Source organism: Tiliqua scincoides, chromosome 1 (genome assembly GCF_035046505.1).
Source record: "Tiliqua scincoides isolate rTilSci1 chromosome 1, rTilSci1.hap2, whole genome shotgun sequence".
In the NCBI taxonomy this organism is placed as follows: Eukaryota; Metazoa; Chordata; class Lepidosauria; order Squamata; family Scincidae; genus Tiliqua; species Tiliqua scincoides.
Genome location: NC_089821.1, coordinates 119326114 through 119333287, shown reverse-complemented (window position 1 = coordinate 119333287; position 7174 = coordinate 119326114). Strand labels below are relative to the sequence as shown.

Here is a 7174-nt window from a genome sequence, read left to right as displayed (position 1 = left end):
GGACTTAATGGACCCAGAAGATGGATTATACACATACATGCATGCACATATACATGCTCGGACCAAACAATCTCTCTCTTGCTCTCTCTCTGGCACGCGCACGCGCACGCACACACACACACACACACACACACACACACACACACACACACACACACACACACACACACACACAGAGGAAGGCAACTGACACTAAGTGTGCAATCAATGTGACTTCACACAAGACAAAGGAAAAATGGTCTGGACACTGTGGGTTCTTGGCAGATCAAGGTTAATATTCCTGTTTTGGCCAGACTTGAAAGCATGGTATTGCAACGGCCATGGCAGTAAGGATGCAGCACAAATTACTACTACTACTACTACTACTACTACTACTACTACTACTACTACTACCTGGTGATAGTAGAATTGATGAAAAAGAGCATGATAAAATTAGTACATATCAGGATTAAAAATTGATCACCAAAAATAATTATGGTGCGAACCAGCAGTGGTTATCCCAGTTGTGATTGGTACACTGGGTTCAGTCCCAAAAATGCTTGACTGCATTTGAAACATCTGAACTTTGACAAAATTACTATTGGTCCAATTCAAAAAGCTGCCCTGCTTCGTTCAACATACGTTATTCATAAATACATTATGACAGCCTGGGTCTCAGGGTGGGGCCCCTACTAGTAATTAACGCCAAGTCCAGCTAAAGAATGGGCAGCTGTGATATGCAAGATGATAATATTAAAGCTTCCTAATCCAAAGAGGGGTCTTGCAGATGGAAAGAAGGCCACGAAGCAAGCCTTTAGCATGCAATAAGGCAGTAACCCTGAAAAGAACATGACAAGGGAGCAATGCTGCCTTTCTCTTAGGGAAGGGGCACAGTGAGAGAGAGAGGGAGGTGGCCCACAAGTTAGCTGACCAGCCCCATACTGGCTCAGTGGTTTTGATAACACATGAGGAGATAGAAAATGTTTGGAAAGGGTTATAGGGTGTTACAGATCCTTGGTGCCAGCTGGCAAGTTGGTTCTCGAATGGAGGCTGGAATGGGGGTGGCTAATGTAGCACCAGTGTGCAACTGATTGTCAATGAGTTAAACATTTCAACCCCAATATATATAAAGCTGGTAAAGCTAGCAATCTTCTTACTGAAGGCAAAGTCGGTCTGTTATCTAAAAGGAATTAATCATAACTAGCTTTCGTTAGATCCAAGCTAATGTGTTCAATGACTTGAAGCCCATGGAAATACACCTCTGTTAATGCTAGTTTTCTGTTTTTCCCACATTCTAACAAAGCCATATTTTGAACTATAAACAGCTTTTCAGGCTGGGTGCCGTGGTCTAGCTTAATGAACCTAAATCAATTCTGAAAGGGGGGGGGGGAAAGCTAACTATCACCACACTAAAACTAAGTTAAAAACTGAAAACTGAAAATTAAAAACTAAAACTCAACTTAAAAAGCTAAAACTAAAAAATTAACACTAAAAACTAAGTGCTAAAAACTAAAGACTGAAAACTAAGCTAAAAACTCTGAAAAACTAAAAACCAAAACCACACTTGAAACTAAAAACTAGACCACGGCACCCAGCCCGAAAAACTGTTTATAGTTCAATATAGATTCCAGCCATGAAAGCATGTTTAAGCCATGTTTTCCTTAATCAAGCTAATGCAGCAATTAAGACATGACATGAATGAAATGAAGGCATTTGTTCCACAAGTACTGTCCTGGATTGAAGAAACTGTAATTTTAAAAAATGGTGTGTTCATTCTGCTTTCTTTTGAGTAATCATTTTTATTCTCTCTCTCTCTCTCTCTCTTTCTCTCTCTCTCTCCTCCCCCCAAATCCCTGAGAATTCTCATTCATTTTTGCTAATTCCTTAAGAAGCAATTTGGGACTTGTAGAAGGAAAATATGGAACACGATTAATAATGCAGGCATTTTTTTTCTTTAAATGGTTGATGTTATGTCTGATCAAAATAGTTTTAATTTATCCCAGTTGTCCCTATCTAGCCTGATTCTATTCACAACAGGAAGGCAATTATCCTTAAATCAATGTTTTAAATTGCCTAGGAGATAATTCAGAAATATTTAATTGGAATTACTTCCCAGGGGATTTAAAAGACTCTTGCTGATTTTTTTTTTTTGTGGTGGGGGGGGGAGGGTTAACTTCATTGGTTCCCAAGTCCAACATTTCAAATTGAATTTACTTTTTTTATACCTTCTGTCAGTAAAAATAATCCCTTGGAACTGTTACAGTGCAATCCTATGAAGGTCTACATAGAATTAAGTCTTCACTGTGTTCAGTGGTGCTTACTCTGAGAAAAATGTGTATAGGATTTTAGCCTTACCACTCAATCCCATCCCCCACCATGTTATAGCATGCAGCTGTGACAACAGAGCTCAAGCTGTATGATATGGTGTGGAAGCAATCAGCCTGCAAAAGGTAAAGGGAGAAAATTGAGTTAATCCCCCATTTTTTAATGTGCTTGCCCTCCCAGTACTTGCCTCTGTCCTGTATTCGAAGAGATGCAGTAAGCTACCACTTAACATTTTTTAAGACCTAATGAAAGCCTCGTTGCTCTGTGGTAGAGTAAATGCCTTCCAAACAGAAGGTCCCAGGTTCAGTTTCTGGTATGCACATTTAAATGATCACAGGACAAATCTGATCCAAACAGATGCTCGCTTGGCTAACTGATATTGTCAAGGAAGCTCAGAAGTCTTAATTCATTATACCACACTGGCTCCAGAAAAGGGCTCATTTCTTAGCATTCCTCAACTTTTTGGCTCTTCTAAGATTTGTATAAGAAGACTTCCTGCCTTTCTTAGCCAAAAAGCTGAGGAATGCTAAGAAATGAGCCCTTTTCCGGAGCCAGTGTGATATAGTGAACTGAGTGTTGGGTTTGAATTTCAGAACTTCAAATCCTCGCTAAGCTACAAAGTTTACTGTTTAGACCAGGGGTGTCAAACTCATTTCATCCTGGGGGCTACATTGGATTTATGGCACCTGCTGAGGGCCGAACTCCAAATGTGGCACCCGGAAGTGACCTGAACACAGGAAGTGATGCCACTTGTGACATCACTTCCTGTTTCTTTAAAAAGCTGAAACAGCTTTTAAAAAGTGGTTCTTTTTTCCTTTAAAAAGCTTCCCCCTCTCTCTGCTACCTCCCCCACCCCATTCTACCAAAGCAACCCCTGTCTCCAACACCCACGCCACACACCATTCTACCACAAAGCATCCCCTGCTTCCAACCCCCACCCCACGGCACTTCTTGCGCTCAGATCCCCTCTGGCCGCGACCGGAGCCCGGGCAAGCTCCGGCTGTGGCCAGAGGAAGTTGCAGAGCCGGGGATGCCGCACATGGCACCTCCTGCCCTCAGACTCCTCTGGCCACGACCGGAGCCTGGGCGAGCTCCAGCCGCGGCCAGAGGGAGTTGCAGGGCTGGGGACACCATGCATGGCGCCTCTGGCCCTCGGAATGACATTCTGGGGCCCAATAAGGCCATGAAAGCTCCTTTCCGGGTGTTCCGAAAACCCGGAAGTGACCCTTGAAGGCATTCTGGGGCTTCAGAATGTAACTCTGTGGGTTGGGGATGCTGCGTTCCATGTTCCCAGCCCTCAGAATTTTCCTCCAGCCGCAGTCGGAGCAGATCTCCGGTCGCGGTCGGAGGGAGCGGGGGTGGGGCAGCCCCAAAGCTCCCCAGATCACGGGGGCCACCCCAAATGGCTCTGCGGGCCGGATATGGCCCATGGGCCATATCTTTGACACCCCTGGTTTAGACATTAGCAAATCATTATCGGCTCATTGCAGGAAACATGGGCAAAGGAGGGCTGTGGATCAGTAGCAGTGTGTTTGCTTTGCATGCAGAAGGTCCTAGGTTCAATCCCTGGCATTTCTAAGCAGAGAGGGGAAAAATTCCCATCTGAAACCCTGGAGAACAATCGTCAGCATGTGTCGACAGCAGTGCCCTAGGTGGACAAGTGGTCTGATTTCCTATACGGCAGCTTTCTATGATGCAACAAATAAATTGTGGGCAAGTTGCACCAACTGGTATTATTCTAAATACCAAGATTTCCACAGTTTGGGCCATGAGTGATGTCACCCTCCCTGAGGGTGTCACCTGGTGCCAGTAGCAAAGCCGGGGTGGGAGGAGCTGTAAGTGCCGCAAGGCTCCAAAACTCGCCATGTAAGCTGCCCCTCCTCCTCGCTCTCAGTGCCATTCCAAGGAGTGAAAGCATTGAGGAAGCATCTCTTCTGCGTTGCTTTCACTTCCCGGACAGGTTCTGAGAGTGAGTGGGAACGGCAGCTTACACAGCAAGTTTCAAAGCTGTGGGGCACTTATAGCTTGGCCCCTTGTCCGATTTTGCTACTGCTGCCCCCTTTAGCTAGGGCACTGCTGTGAACAAATCTGTCTCTTTGTCTACAATCTTGACCACAGCACTGGTTCTTTCTGTTTCTGTTTCTGTTCTTTCTGTATTTTCACAAATAACGGTGGAGAATTTACAATAGCATCAAAAACAAATATGGGGTTCATAGTCGTTTGTTGTAGTAACTTCTTGCCAATTCTTACATGAGAATAAAAAAGAAATAAAAATAAACATAAAGCAGTGAGGCAGTAAGGCATCATTTGCTACATACCTGAAATCCTTTTTTTAAAACAACAAATGGCCTTCAATAATGTTTTCCCATCCACATGTGTATTATGAAAGGACTCCACTTTGTATACAGCAAATGGCCTTCCCTCATTAATTTTGTCTGTGCACATTGTTAAGTTCATTAACGTCGCTGTGTGCCACAGCTTGAGGCCTGCCTCTTCCTTCACTCTTCTATAGTTTCTTATGCTGCTTCCCACCCTAGACTTCCCACAGCTGATTGTGGCATCCTGAAACAGAAGAAATCTTCTTTGATTTCCATTTAGCAGCAATTAGAATGTTTGGTGTTAAATGCATATTCTCCTTTAATTGTTGTTTTATTTTTCTGCAATTAATCCTTAATATTTCCAGCTAGTGTTATTTCAAAAGCTAATGGGATCATACATTATATTATGCAGTTAGTTTGTTTAATTCTATCTAATAGACTTTGATCTTCAGTCAGTCCCACCAAAGACGCATAAAATCAGCTTTATCAGCACTACGTCAATGATTTGATGCTTCTTTTTTAATACATTGTCATCCTTTCTGGTGTTAAATATTATTGGTATAACTTTTTCTAGTGACTTTATTTAAAAAGTAAGTGAGCAGCTGGGAGTATTATAAGAATAAGCCTCTTTTATTTATCTTCAAACAACTGTGCACGAGACTTTGCAGTTTTACTTTCCAATTATTGACAGTCAATATAGTTGTGTTTCAAGAACATTGTTTTTCTTCTCTGTTGTGTCTTCTTCTCTGCCTGTGGCTTGCAAATCACAATCATAATTATATCCAGCTTTTCTCCAGTGTTGTCCAGCGGCACTTGAGTTCAACAAAATAGATATGGTTAAACCATAAAAAGATTGCGTTAATTGAGAGGCACTGTCTAACGAACACCCGAACTAGGCGCATGACCCTGGCCGATTTGGATGTCTGCCGGTTGATGACGTGCACTACGGAGAGATTATCACACCAAAATAGAATGGCGGAATCTTGGAAAACATCAGCCCAAATGAAAACTGCCACCACTATCGGGAATAATTCCAAAAAGGTTAAATCCTTGGTGATGCATTCTGGACCATATTTTTGAGCCTCTTTTGCTGAAACAGACATTGAAGCAGGCTGGTAGAAGTCCAGGGGATTCTACAATTGAATATGCTCTTGACTTTTGCTTTTATATCCAAGCCAAGGAATCCACACCATCTCCCAGAAAGAACTGTCAAAGCGTGCAATGTGTATAAGCACATCCATGTTTGCTTTTGTGTAGGAATTTGGTCAGTCGTGTAATCCTTTCCACAATGTTCTCCCTTATGGCTGTACTTGCCAGCGTGTGTGGGGCCTGCTGTTTTTTATTGAACTATTGAAATGCAACTGGTGTTTCTTGGGAATAGGGACCAGAGCTAAGCATTATGCCCAGGGAGAGAGAGCAGAGCAGACCACCATGTACGCCACTCTAGTTTTGAGATGAGTTGTAGGACGAGAGTACCAAAATGCTACATTTACTTTATTTTCTTGGATAGCTGTATCTGTCACAAGAGGCATGTAGGAGAAATATGTTTTTGTTAAGGGCTGAACCTGATTATGAAAAAAAAAACTTGGAGAACAGCTCTGTTTTTAAAACAACTTATCTGAAGCTGAAGGGGAAAAAATTACTATGGAGTCACAGTGCAGAAGGACTTCATTGGTTTTTGACAAAACCCCGTAACAGCCACAGCACCTCTTAAAAATTCATCTAAACCATTAAAAAAATAAAGCCCGTGATTAAATCATTGTCTGTCCTGTCCCCTGTACTCACATCAGACAGTTGAAATTACATTGGAAGTGCTTTTTCAATAGAGCTCCCCCCCCCGTATAGCTATTTTGAGAAGTCCCCTAGTAGTTTTTGCACTTCTGCCCAGCTGTAGTTTTAGTCCAGATTCCAGTACTTATGAATTCTCTCAGTTCTAGTTACTCTCTGCTTCAAAATGGATTTTATAGCTACCCTGCAGATGCCTGATCTTGTCTGATCTCGGAAGCTAAGCAGGGTCAGGCCTGGTTAGTACTTGGATGGGAGACTGCCTGGGAATACCAGGTGCTGTAGGCTTATGCCACAGTCTTTCGAGACTGAAGGTTGCCAACCAGTATAAACAGGTGCTCAGTACAGCTATTCAGGACCAAATTACTTACATTTTGTCTGCCAACAAGACCAGCAGCCCCTTTCCTCCTGCCCTCATCTCCTCACAGAACTCTGCATCTGTACAGATGTGACTCTAGCGAGTTAGGGGCAAAAATATTTGGGGACACACATTTATTTGTGTGTGTTTTAATGAATCTATGTGCTGCACCCTCAGGTTTATCACTAACAGTAGCATCACTATGGGGGTGCAGCAGGTGCAGGTCACACTGGGGGTCACCCTCAGGAGGGAAGACACTACACACCACCCTAGCCTCCATTCATCAATCTTCAGTCTGCTCAAAGCCCAGCCACCTTGTTCTTGCGCCGTTGATTGTATTTTTCACTGCTCACCAACGAGACCGTGAAGCGACTGGACCTGCAGTGGGCTGAAGATCCCAGAATGCAGG

At 43.2% G+C, this 7174-nt stretch overlaps 1 pseudogene; it reads left to right on the top strand.

Moving 5' to 3' along the window:
- Positions 1-6581: 6581 nt before the first annotated feature.
- On the top strand, positions 6582-6695 carry LOC136637550 (5S ribosomal RNA; annotated as a pseudogene).
- Positions 6696-7174: the final 479 nt, after the last annotated feature.